This window comes from Myotis yumanensis, unplaced genomic scaffold (assembly GCF_028538775.1).
Source record: "Myotis yumanensis isolate MYYU_CA2020_CCGP unplaced genomic scaffold, mMyoYum1.0.hap1 SCAF_7, whole genome shotgun sequence".
Classification (NCBI taxonomy): Eukaryota; Metazoa; Chordata; class Mammalia; order Chiroptera; family Vespertilionidae; genus Myotis; species Myotis yumanensis.
Genome location: NW_027223758.1, coordinates 52,290,019 through 52,304,743, shown reverse-complemented (window position 1 = coordinate 52,304,743; position 14,725 = coordinate 52,290,019).

Genomic DNA, 14,725 nt, shown 5'->3' with positions numbered 1-14,725 from the left:
TTACAATTATTTGCATGCCCGCCTCTCACTAGAGCCTGAACTTCAGGAGGGCAGCCACCACATCCTGTCCAGTGTGGCTGTCCCTGTGCACAGCACAGCACCGCTGCTCCCTCTGTATGTGCTGGAGAGCTGCTGAGTGCCCTGCTGCAGCCCAGGTGCCCATGTTGTCCGGACTCAGCTGCAGTCCAGCCCAGGGGTCCCTGTGAGGCTGTGCAGGAAGAGCTGCTCCATGTCACTCTCTGTAGCTTATAGATGGCCGTTTTCTCCGTTTCTTCCAATGGCCTCCCCTCTGCACCTATCTGTGTCCAAAGCATCTTATAAAGACACCAGCCATATTGGATGCGGGCCTGTCCTAAAGACCTCATTTTAACTTGGCTGATTATCCATCTCCAAATGCAGTCACGTGCTCAGGTCCTGAGGATTGGACTTCAACGTGTTTAAGGAGGAGACACAATCCCACCTATAACGCCCACCCTGCACCCTGAGGAATGTGATTTCTTTCATGGTTGAAATCCCCCAGTTCTTACGTTTTCCTTTGTCTGTTTTTAACTGGAGGCTCAAAAGTCGGTCTGTCTGCTGGAGGTATTTAGTCACCTACCTTTTAAAGACCCTTTGTCACTGCCCCAGATGGAGCCATGCCCTGGGTCTAAACTATACTGTTCCTTGTAAGATTTGTATTTCTCCTAACGTTTCAAAATCAGGTCTGAATTCCTCCACATGACATGCAGAGTGTCTGTTCATTCCGAGCTCCGGGCCCTTAACTGCGTGAATTATGGTCTCCCTGAAAGTGAGGCTAACCAGACCCAGTTTCCAGGCTTCCCGATGAGCAGAAAGGCAAATATCAGCCATAAAAAAATGTCCAGCGAGTCAAGACCCTTCTATGGAGAGTTCTGAAAAGCAACCACTTAGGTTTGCTTTCTGAATGTTTTTTCCTTACTGAGAAGGCTCAGACAGAATCAGCCCACTAAAAAGGAATTGTCATAAAACCTCACACCATTGACTTGTAAATGGGATTGAGTCTGTGGCGTCTACATAATGATACCATCAGAAGGGAAACAACTATTGCATCTATATAACGGATGAGATATGAAATGACTACCACGGCGGATGAACACCCCAGAGGTAGTTTGCTTTATTCTACTCACTGCGTTTATATCCCCAGTTTCTCTAATTTTAGTTATTTTTTTTCCTCAGGTCTCAAGACAAGAGCAAAAAGACTTTGCCCCTCTCCTAACAAATCACCTCGCACCGAAGTCAATAATACAAATACCGCCGTGGCCGGGGTCAGGGCCGGGGCTTTATTAAAACTGATTTTTCAAAATGTATTTCTGTTGTTGCTGCAGCTTCAGGGAAGACCTGCCATAGGCTATGTCCCTTTTCCTCAGCAAAGGCTGTGTGGGGTGGGCCCCAAAGCAGGTAAGAGTGATGTGGGAGATGCAGACAAGGTATGTGCATGTCCTGGGGTGGGTCCCACAGTTGGGGATCATTTGGTGCCAGGAAATCAGGGTCAAGTTCTCTCTGGGCCTCATCCACAGGCACCTCAGCTCTTGCCTGCCTTCTAGCTGCAGAGCCTCAAGATCGTGACCCCCTAAAGCAGATGCACCTGAAGTCCCATCTGGAGCAGAGACACAGTGGCCCCCAAATGAATGCTCCTCAGAAGCATGGATGCATACTTGCTTTCTGCTGCCAGAAAGATCTTTGCAGAGGGCAGAGACCATGCAGGGTCACTCCCTCTGTCTGCAGCCCCCAGGGTGTCACACCTGCCTCATGAGGGCTAGAACCCAGTTTCCCTTAAGAAATACAGGAGAGGGCTGTGCACCTGGGTTCAAAGCCAGGTGACCTGGGTCTGCATCTGCCTGGACCCTGAACCAGCCAGCATGGCACACATACTCCCATCCTGCCGCGCCCCTCCCCCCCCACCTCTAGTTATTGGTCTTGGTGCGATTTGCAGCTGGGGGTTCCTGGTCACACTGTGTACTCTGGACTCATCAAGTATTGCTGGCCTCAGGGAACACACTCCAATTGTGGGAACACAGCCCTGCGAGTTGGTAAAGATCTATAGGAGCATCTGTGGGCCTTCACTGTGGGTTCCACTAACAGATCAGCTGTGCGTTGGGAGAATTCCTGTGACATCAAATGGTGTAAAAGCAGACAAGAAAACAAAGGAAAGCTGGGCAGCGCAGCAGGACGCCTCAGTCCAAATTACACACGAATAAACAAACTGCAGAAAATAAAAATGCCCCAAAGTGTAAACATGCTCACACGTAAAATTGTTCCCTCCTTCTGGCCTCCTAGAGCCTTTCCATTGTAGTCAACCTTTTATTTAGTTTCGGTGACACCTTAATTGTATTTATGCTTCATACCTTTCTGTATGTGTCAGGGCTTAAGGATATCTCTTTTCTTTTGTAATTTCCCAAGGAGGTGGCAGAATAAGAGGCATGTAGACTTTATAAGAGTTTGCAAATGATCATTTCTTTCTCTCCCCACCCCATAACCCTTTTTTTTTCCTAGTAGAAAGGCAACATGTATTTATTGTGCAAAATCTAGAAAATAAAGAATAATATGAAGAAGCAAAAAATTATTCCACAATTCTTCCTCCCAGAAATACATAGAAAATGTATTTCTATGTTTATTATAGTTGATCCAAAAGAAAAATGGTAACATTTTATTTTATAAAGTTGGGCTCATGCTATCCATAGTACTGTGTACTTTATTTTATTTAATGTTGTGATGTGAGAATTTTAACATGACACTAAGTATTCTTTGAAAGCATGATTTTTAACAGCTACAAAATATTACTGGGTATTCAGGTGATTTCTAGTTTTCTCTCATAAATCATTCTATTGTGACTATCCCTGTGTATAAACCTTTGAGCACATTCCTGGTAATTTCTCTAGGATACATTTGTAGGTGTGAAATTATTGGAGAAAAAGAATGAACATTTTTAAACGCAATGTCTTCATATTGCAAATTTACTGTCTTTCCTACACGTATAAAAATGCCCATCTCCCAGCACCCTCACCAGCATAAAATGTTATCCTCAAAATTGATAAACAGATACACCTTTATTTTAGGTGAGAACTAATGTTATTAATTTAATACTCAAGGGATTAAACACTTCTATTATTTACTTGTGTCCAATTCAAATTTATTTTGCAAATTGCATGATGCTTTATTTTAAAAAAACAGTTGTTAATATTTTTCTTCACAGATTTAGATGTGTTCTTTGTCTTATTAAGGTTAATGATAATTTATTTTCATGAAAGCTGCATTTTTTCCAAGTTTCTAAGTTGTCAACTTTTTTATGTGACATTTGTTGATATTTTATACATTTTGATGATATAAATCCTGACAGAGTCAAATTTATTATTTACTTCATCTGTTATTTGTCCCATTTCATTTATTCTTTGAATGTTTCAGGTTTGTTTGTTTTGTTTTGTTTTTAATTGATTTCTGAGAGAAGAAGGAAGAGGGAGAGAGAGAAATATCAATGATAAGAGAGACTCATTGATTGGCTGCCTCCTACACATCCCCCACTGGGGATCGAGCCCAAAACCCAGACATGTGCCCTAACTAGGAATAGAACCCTGACCTCCTGGTTCAACCACTGAGCCACACGTACTGGGATGGGTTTTTTCTTTTTCACATTTAACTCATTACTCTAATGAAAACTTATTTCAGTGCATGCAATAATGTAAGACTCTAACTTGGTTTCTCCCCCAAATAGCCATTTCAGTAGCACAGTTGTTTGTGCAATGCATTATTTCCGTATGGTTCACAATGTGTTCTTTACCACAGAATCCCGTATCTCCCAGGGTTTTTCTCTGGGCAATACAATCTAGTTTGCAAATCTGTTTGCATATTGTTTACAATGAACAAACTTTTTTATTATTCTTTTAGTTTTATAATATAATGTATAATACATACACTATATATTTATATAACACAATGAATATACCATATTAGCTTTATAATATCTGATAGGTCATTTCCCATCATATGTTTCTTTCACATTTAAAAAAATCATTTTCACAAGATGATGTGGCCACTTTGGAAAAGCTTGTCAGTTTCCTAAAATGTTAAACAAAATTTATAATAGGACCTAGCAAGGTCATTCCTAAACAGCTACCCAAGGGAAATGAAAGCATGTTTTCAGAGAGTGACTTGCCAGTGTCTATAGTATCTCAATTCAAAATAGCCCAAAAATAGAAGAAAAAAACAAATACCCATCCCACTTGAATAAATATACCATATAATAGAAAATTATTCAGCAATATAAAGGAACGAAGTTCTGAGACATATTACAATGTGGGCAAACCTTAGAACATTGTGAAAAGTAAAAGAAGTCAGACACAAAAGGCCATGTATTATGTGATAACATGTATATGAAATGTCCAGAATACAGAATAGAATCCTATAGCAACAGGACATAGATTGGGGGTTGTATGGGCTGGGGTGGTGAAAGACATTGTCTAAAAGTGGCTGTGATGGACAGTGTCTAAAGGTAAAGTGAATAATGGTTGCACAATTCTGTAAATTTACTAAAAATTATTGAATCATATATTTTAAATGGGAGAATTATATGATACACAAAGCATACCTCAGTGAAGCTGTGAAAATGGTTTTTACTATTTATTTTAGGACCATTTGTTGAGTCTCTCCCCAAATTCCACCGGTATTACACCAAAGCTAAACTGAAAAAATTTGTTATACTTACATTAATAATTTGGTACCTGAAAACATGTATTCATGTTATATAAGTGGAAGCATACAGTATGTAGCCGCTGGTGTATTTTACTTCTTAAACTCTATGTTACTAAGTAGGGTCACATTGTTCATTTACTCCACTAAACATTTTTTGAAGGTGAGACTTACTTATTCTATTTTGATTAATATTGTAGGTTTTTCACATATATATTTCAAGCTTTATATAATCATTGTATAGGAAATTTTTATATTTATTTAACCTTACATCATCCTGCTTTTTAATTTTAAGATTTTTTAGATTAATTTGGTATTAGAAGTATATAATTGCAGACACTTTCAAAATTATTTGATCTCTTTCTAGTAATCTTTCTTTTTTCCTCCACACCAGTGATACTATCCAGCATGAATTGGAAGAATAAAGTTGATAGCAAATGAAATTATTTCATCAGATCTTAATGGGAACTTTTTCAGTGTCTCATCATTACTCATAATACTGACTTTTGGTTTGTGTGTGTTCTTTTTACATTTTAACTTTGAAACAATTAAAAATTCACAGGAAGTTGCAGAGGTCCTGTGTATTCTTTACCCACTTTCTCCTGTCAATTTCATCTTACATAACTATTGCCCAACATTAAAACTAGGAAATTGGCGTTAGTACAATGAATGTGTATAGTTCTTGGTAATTTACTATGTGTATAGATTTGTATAACCATCGCTGCATTCCAGATCTTTTGCAGAAAAACCCTGTTTGATTTTGAAGTACAATTCATAGATTTTTATTATTATTATTATGGGGTGTGCTTTTGGTATTATGTCTAAAAGCTCTTCACCAAGCCCTAATCCTTGAGATTTTGGATGATTTTTTTAAAAATAAACATTTTACGGCTTTATGCTTTACATTTAAATCTATACCCCATTCTGACATAAGTTTTGTATAAGGAGTAAGTTTTACATTGAGGTTTACTTTTCTGCATATTGATATCCAATTGGTCTAATAACATTTGTTGAAAGATCTTCCTCCAGTGGGCTTTTTAATCCTTTGTTAAAAAGCAATTGGTCATCTGTGTGTAGGGGTAATGCTTGTTACCTATTTTGCATCACTTACCTATTTGTCTATCCCTCCTAAATATTGCATAGTCTACCTTTTATAGCTATAGAATAATTATTGAATTAGGTAGGATACAGTGATTCCTCCAAATTTATTCTTTTTCAACATTGTTTTTTATTACTTTGCCTTTCAATAAGTTTAGAATGATCTTGTCTATATCTATACAAATCTTAATGAAAATTTGATATGTTTCATTAAATCTGTAGATCCACTTAGAGAGAAATGACTTCTTTAGCATATCGAATCTTCCAACTGACAAACACAGTAACTGTCTCCCCACTTATTTAGATCTTCTTTAATTCCTTGCATCAATATTTTATCAAACGTTTTGTAATTTTCAGAACACAGGGCTGTATATATAAGTTTTTTTAAGATTTACAACTAAGTATTTCATTATTATTGAGCAACTATAAAAGGAATTATATTTAAAATTTTTCTTTTCAAATGTGCATTGCTACTCTACAGAATTATAGTTGATCTTTGTCTGTTGGTCTTTTATCTTGTGACCTTGCTAGCTTCCCTCTGTATGATTTCAATTATTTTAAATTTCTTGGGTATTTTTATGGTCCAGGATATGGTCTATGTTGGTATATGTTCTGTGGACACTTGGAAAGAATGTGTACTTGGTATTTTGGAGTGAAGTGTTTTGTGCATTTATTAGATCCTGTAGTTTAATGGTGTGGTTGAGTTCTTCTGTATGGTTGCTAATTTTCTGTTTAATTATTCTACTTTATGTGTATGAATTTGACTACTGTAGCTTCCTCATATAACTGGAAGAATGCAGTATTTTTCCTTTTCGCTGATGGGCATATTCATCCATATTGTCGCATATATCAGAATTTCCTACTTAAGGCTGAAAAATCCTCCACTGACTTGACTAGTTTTTGATGTTGTGGGGTTTTACCTTTTCCCTTTCCTTGTAGGAACTTTAGTAGTATAATGGAAGGTGCTGAGTTGGCAACTGCTAACCGGGCACCAATTTAACCAGAAGTCATTATGATGCTTTATTATTCTTCTGTGAATGAGGGGCTTTTAAAAAACAGTCCTATTACTGAAATCAATTTCACCAGACAATAAAAAAACATGAAGGAACTAGTGAACTCCATTTTTGATACCATGACTATTTATAGCCTACATATCAGATTAGTTAACTCTATTGTTCCTTTCTTATACAAAAGACAACTTAGAAAACATTTGAAATTCCATATTATTTACATGATAGACTGAAATAGACCCATCAATTATCATCTCTCTAGTTTTTGCATAATTGCAAGATTCTTAAAATAAACATTATTGTTATTATCATTTACTCCTAGATTTAATGAATGGCCTACAGAGTTGAAAATTTGTAAAGCCAAAATATCAGTGTATTTAAAAGTAAAAATAAAAAGCCGTAGCTAATTTGGCTCTGTGGATAGAGAGCCTTGGCTTGTGGACTGAAGGGCCCCAGGTTCGATTCCCATCAGGGGCACATGACCATGTTAAAAGTAAAAACAAACAAACAATCAAAAAACACCTCAAGAAAAATGTCACTTAATACATGTATACGTATTAGTTGATTAACTAAATAAATATTTTGTATTTTTTAACATATTGAACATAAAAACTAAGAGACAGACAGGAGAAACAGGATGGAAAGTCAAGAAAATAGAAAAGAAGGAGGGGCAGTCACAGGATGGAAGAAAGAGCCGAGTGGAGGGAGAGAAGAAGGCAATCTCCCCGATTGGGGCCCTGCCATATCCAGTTCCCACCACAGGTGATGTCACCCACAGCCTAGAGAACTCCATCCTGGGAAACGTCCAGGTACGTCCTGTTGGGTGAAGGATGAAGTCTCAGTTTTCAGTCAATGAATGCCCTGGGAATTAGAGGTTTAAGCCACCTCATTAATGTTATTTTAACTTTATTTGGGGCATAGAAGTGAAATTTTTTCATTTGTTTCTAATGTTTGCTTAACAGCAACCAAAAAAAAATGGGAAATTCCCCTGAAATGAGGAGGACCTTTGAGAGAGTGTAGACAAAAGACTATTTCTGCTCCGAAGACCATTCAAGACACAAAGACAGAAGTTGGAGGCCATCACTCACTTGGAAGAGAGACTTTAAAAGCCCTGATTATCTCAAGAACATACATTTGGGGACCTTCCACCAATATAATTCAATCTGAAAGGCTTTTTCAAGGTTAATGAACATCAGGGAAAGTTATAAATTAGATGTTTTTAAAATGTAAACTTGACCGTTTTTAATCAAGCTAAAAGAGCTATTTCACTTTCTTATGAAAATGAATGCGAAGATGATCCTAAGTTCAGAATAATTTGAACATCTCAATTTGCACAATGTACTCTCCCTATTCAGTGAGTATTTAGCAAGCCCATCCTCCATTAATTATCCATTAATACTTCATTAATAATCTCAGCACTCACCAAATGTGACCATATCATAGAAAGATGACCTCTGTTCATGACAAAACTGACTATCTTAATGCAGAGTTTGGTTGAGGAAATGAAATGATAACGTATAGAAAAAAACCTGATGATAAAGTATGTGAAAATTGAGGTCCATATTTTTTCTTACTTCACTCACCTGAAGTAAAATGAGTGTGTTTTCTGAAATTCTTGCTCAGATACCATTGGGCTCATTTGGGCTTGGTTATTTCAATTGGGTTCAAAGTATAAGAAAAACTTCAGAGACAAGAAAGGTGTCTCAAGTCAGAAAGGAGGTTCCTCGTGAGACACCTCTCTTGTTGCTGTTCCTTGCTTTGTAGAAATTGGTTGGCTTCAGACAACTCGCATATAATTACCGACGTAAAGATTCAAACTATTTACTGAACATCTCTGCTCCTCACCCTGTGGAAAGTAGTTTCCACAGCAGTTAGCAGAGTGTGTGCATCTTATTTAGCCAACAATGCCATTGTGAGAATTAAATTAGAAAATAGTCATGAACACACCTAGCAGAACACCTGGCATGCAGCAAGTGCTTAAGAAATGTGTATTAGCTAGTTGTTTTGCAGTCCTTGCCAGAAAGAGGATCATTTGGAAAAATACCATTACCTGCAGGGAATAGTGCTGCTTCCGTATATATAGCCTGTGATACAATTAAGCACTAAGAGACTGGTTACAAACAACACGGTCATAACTGAGTTCGGTGAATCGCTCTGTGTTGATGACCTACACATTGAAGGCACTGGGCGAGCACCACACAGAATGGGTACCATCACAGCAGGTCACTGCCCAGATGATGGAGAGCAGGGGTCACACCCAAAAGTTACGTGACATATGTACTGCATCTGAGAGTAGTCATTCAATCACCACTGATGATTTTCCTTCTCCACCAAAGCTTAGTGAGATTTAAAGACAAATGGTAAATAATAATAATAATAATAATAAATTTAGTTGAAAAAAGCAGTATTTTATCTACAGAAATGCAAAACAGCGTTTGAAATCAATGTTCCCACCTCCCCACTTCTTTTCAGCTTGCAAACCCATAACACTAAAACATCCTAACTGATTTTATTTCCACACTTTGTTAAAGTGATTTGATCCCAAGCTGGGACCTCATATGCCCAACATTTAACCCACAGAAAACTTTACCAGCCTGGTTTTGAACTCATAGAAATAGTAGCTCTTAATGGAAATGCTGACAGACTCTTAAGTATAGCAACATGAATGGCACCAATGATAATAAATATGAGGAGTGATTCCCAAACCGAAGATGGGCAAATAGTTACCCAGCTGCTACAGAAATAGCAAGATAGAATTTTTTTAAAAAAAAAAAAAAAAGGAAGGAGAAAAGAAATTAAATGAAATGGATATTAGCTGGAAACATCTGTGTTCACCACAGAGCAAAATGCATATTCAGCAGCCAGTTTATTGGCTCTTTAGAGGATGTGAATGGTGCGTTGTAAATAATGGCCTGCCTGTAATAAATTCCCAGTAAAAAAGAGAGGGGCCTCTGTGTGTTCCTCCCACAATTCACATTTCTGGGTCCCTGCTGGGAGTGATGATTCACAGCAGTCACAAATTCCTGTTTTCAAAATGCTATTGTATACTCCAGGGCTTTCATTAAGTTTTATACTAGCTGGGGAAATTTAAAACTTGAGAGAGCCGGGAGAGGAGAGAGCTGCTCTCATGGTGACGTGCACCGAGCACGCAGGCCAGGCGGCCTTGATGGATGTGATAGGCGGGGGGCCTCCCAACCCACCCGAGTGGGCTCCCATCCTTCTTCCTTCTGGAAATCCATAATGAAAGGAGAGAGCAAGGATCAGTGACTTCCTTATGTGATGGGAAAGGAAAGACAAGCTAAAGATCATTGCAGCTGAATTCGGAGAGGTGATTGAGAAACAGCATGAAGATCGAGGGCTCCACATGTAATGGGTTCCGTGAGAGGCCTACGTCTGCCATGACTTTCTGGTCTGAAATGTGCAGTCTACTTGCTCTGCAGAGCTCTAAAGGCAATATTGCCCTTAAAGATGGAGGATTGCACGAATTATATGTACACAATGCATCTGTTGAGTAGACATCCTATGGCCACTGGATACTGTTTGGTGTTATGAATATAATACTTAAGGAAGGAATTGTCCTGTGGGGATGAAAAGTTTCCTCTCAATCTAGTATCAGTACAAAGAAATCAACATCTTGCCCAGCTCAATGAATTTGTTTTATTAAGTTCTATTTTTTTCCTAGAAGTGTAGTTACAACACATTGTCTATTATAGTTTAACACATTGTTTTATTGAGATATAATTGACATATAACATTGTATTAGTTTCAGGCGTACACATACTGTGAAATCCAGGGAATTTCTAGGGCTCAGTTTGGTGTGCGCATTGCTGCCTGGCCTGTCAACATGGCTTGTCCAGGCCCCTCCCATGCCAGGCCTTCTACCTGCAGAACACGGCTTTGTATCCTGTCCAAATCTTTCTAACCAATGGGCTATTCAATCACGCAAGGCAGACTAGTGAGAGGTGGAGTCTCAAAGTTCCCAGAGCTCAGAGCGCTCAGGAAGCACGTTGTCTGGTGGCTGCCTGTGCTCACACTTCGGGAGAAGAATGGAGTCTCCCCACAGTCTACAAGCTGCTGAAGCCTGGAGGGAGATCCCCACCTCGGGACTCCACCTGTTCCTGCTGAGGACAGGAGAAAACAACAGAACCAGCTCCGTGTGCTCAGGTGGACTGTTAACAAATCCGCGTGGAAAGGCGGGTCATACTTAAGATAACTAAAAAGAAGTGTGTTTATCAAGGACTTTTAACCACCCCAGAATTTTCTTTGTCTGTTTCCTCCCTGGCTTCTGAGATGGATCTCCACTCACTGGTGTCCACAGATAGCAAACATATTAAGTCATTTTCTGAAACAAAACAACCATTAATCCAAATTCATTCCATGTTTTCTTCTGTCTTTCCAAATAAACTAGTTCTTTTCAAATAAGCAAGTGGCTAGAGCCACTGAGAGCTTTAAAAAAAATCTGTTGAAGTCTTCTGTTTCACTTCTAGGATAATTTCCAATGATTTTGTTCTTTTTTAAGGAGTATTTAGGTTTTGGCAAGGCAAACAATTGTTGTTCACTATGCCAAGGCCTATCTCAGTGATCAGCAGGAGAAGCAGGCTTCAGAAGCACCTAAAACAGCCTCAGCATCTCCGGCTCTCTCTGTCCAAGCACAGAAAAGGGAAGGCAGCTGTGGGTCCTGGTGGCCTTGGCCACTGCCCTGCTGAAAGGGTGGTTGGGAAGATAGAAAGCAATATTACTTCTCATGGTGGTAAACTTTGTAGTGCAATACCTCCTAAAGTTAATAAAAGCTGAAAACTATTTCAAGAATGGTCTATAATCTAGATCCATCTGGAATAACGGATCCATATTAGTTTTCTAAGGACGTCAAGACGTCTGGACCTCCCCTGGTTAACTGAGCATTCACTAATAGGATTCTTATGAGTTCAGTAAACCATGGGTGGCACCCAAAAATGTCTTATTGGTTTCTAGAAAGACAGTTGGGGATGCTCAGGGGACAGCTCTCACCCGTGTGGTGGACATCTCAGACCCTCACGGCATGGATCTTGCTGCATTGATCTGATCGCTACAGAGCAGACACCAAAGCAGGTGGCTATCACATTTGAAGCAAGATGTCCAATGTTAAACGATGAAGCCATTCAATATGGTACAGGCTGAAACTTTTCAAATGTGCCTCTGCATGTATGTCACACAGGTAACACCCCTCTGTACACTCAACAAGGTTCATCCCAAAAGTGAAACAAGAGAGTCAGCCCCTCTCCTGAGTGAGCTCAACCAATAAGTCTTCAAAAGCCAAGAGGGAAAATAAGCTCCTTGCAACATGCCCAATTGAGTGTGTGTGTGTGTGTGTGTGTGTGTGTGTGTTGGGGGGGGGGGGGGGGCTTCCTGTTGATATCTTTTCCAAAACACACATCTACCGACACTTTGTATTTATTGCATCCTGTTAGGTTCTTGTTCCGGATCTCCCCTTGCTGCCATAATGCCCACACCACATTTGTGTGTGAGAGTGAGTCATAATTATTTTAGCTGATCCCTACTGAAAACTGGAGTTCAGATGCACTGGCCTTGCTTGTGAACACATCAAGAATGTTTTTTACCCAGTATATTGCTAAACATATTACCAACCATCATGTGCAGAATAAGTTCATGTTTACAAAAAAAATCTATGTTTTGATACTCATTGAAATATAATAGAACCCTGATTTTTTTCAATGTTTTTTCTATGTGGTAAGGTTAAAAGAGATATCTGTTTTAGCTTCTCTTGTTTTCCTTTATTCTACGAGTTTTCTGCTCTGTGAGGTTAAGGACATAATCTATATATAAAGCAATTTTCAAAAATGGTAAAATGACTATCATACAAATGTAAAATGAGCAAGTCAAATACTTTATTGAACTCAATCAATGAGAGAACCAAGCAGATGTCATGGCCAGTTCAAAGAAGAAGGAAAAGGCACAAGTATTTGGGGAGTGACAGAATGTTGGACTCGATGTGCCATGAGGCAGAACCGGCTTTTCCGCAGGGAGGGGGAATTCAATCGAACCTCCACAGACAGAATTTGTGTGTCTACAGACAAGAATGATTTTGCAATGCTATCAGCTATCTACAATTTGCAAGGCTGTAAATCATTCCTGGGAAATCAAAATCTGAAGACTCAGAGGGTTCTCCTCTAAATTTCTTTATGTCTAGACAATCCAGAATTTTCTACTGAAACACAAATTTTCCTCTACACTATTTAGTTCCTCTCTCTCTCCAGAGGTTAAACCTTCAATGGCCCAAAGAAGGCCCACTTGATAAATGTTTACTTTAGAAATGAGTCAATGTATATATTTTATAATTTGGATAATCTTTTTTAAAACTTTCTCTTCCAGGGTAGCCCTATGTCTGGAGAGGGATGGAGTTGGGAGCTTCCCAGGTTCCTCTCCCAGTCACAGCACCGTTGGGCATCTATACACAGAGCAGCCCTGGAGGCATCGTATACACTGCACCGTGTACGTATCACTAACGTTACTCAGAACACAGTGCTGAGAAGTTGGGGATGAGGGTGCAGAGCAGACGGCGGAGGAGTGAGCATCCAGACCACTCTGTGCAGGTTGGGACATAGCTGTTCATTCATGGCTCTGTTGTCCCACCACACACACTGACCTGAAGCCAAGGGGGAGCCCGGCTCAACCAACTTCCCAAGCAGCAGAAAGGGGAAGCCTTTTTGGAAAGCCTTTTCAGGTCAGAAAGTTTTGTTTGAAAGAAAAAGAAAAACAGACCATTGCTTTTTAAAACTCGTTTTCTGAAAACACCATGTTACTGCCCCAGAGAGACAGGGTCGATTACTCATTTTTATTCCTCTCCAAGACAGGCCACGGGTAGACAGTGATGTTAAAAGTGATCACTTTTTAAAGTATCCTACCCTTTGTAACACGGCCAACTTCCAATAGGATTCTTTTCATTAGGATTACATTTCATGCCCCGGAAAGCCTGTGTTCCTGCAAACTCTCCTGCAGGCACCGTGGGCCCAATTACTTCACCATTGAGCTGAGCGGCCCTCTTCAGTGACTGTCCCTACCCTGTTTGTAAACTCAGCTCTGCATGCATCCCCAGGGCACATTGTTGCTTGTAGGGAACAACTTCTGGAGTGCAGTCACTGCTCTGCCACCAACTCCGGGGCCTGCAGCTCAGCACCCACAACTCCTTCCCCAGCCTCTCTCCCAAAACCCACCCAAACACACCTGCAGAGGGAAGTTCAAACAGCCTGAAACCATCCTCCATCCACCTCCTGCTGTTCTCTGTCACTGAAGCCTTCCTGTCAACTCCACACAGCCCTCCTTCCCGGGCCCCTCCCCTCCTCCTCTCCAGACCCACCTTCAGGAGTTTCCAGTTCCCAGAAGAGATTAAAACACATTACAAAGAGAGCTTCCCAACTTTGCCAAGGCTTACCAGCCAATCAAGATGGACTTTATTAGGTTTCTGTTCATTCCCCATAATGACCTTACACTGAGCTCCAACTCAAGCCCTCCCCACACGCACATACATAGGGATCTGGAGGCTGGGGGAAAGAGAAAGGCAAGCAGAAACTGGGACTGTCCCCATGCACTCTGACCCATTCTCTGCTTGTCCACTCACAAACACACACACCCGGTTTTCTCCTGAGAGATGATTTTTTCTATCACCCAGAGCAGAGGACGGCTTCCATCACTCCAAGAGAGGGTGATGTAAAATGCTGTAACTTAATTATAAAGATACCTGCTAAAATGTAATATTTTATCATTAAATTTCTAGCTTCTGTATCGTAATAAACTTTCATCATATCAGAGAGCGTAAAATGCTCGTATGTGTTCTTCTAGGATTGAAGTAATAGGCCCTGGGATGATTTCCCAAGAGGAGAAAGCCCCAGGGGTTGCTTTTTGCACTGTGAGAGCTGGAA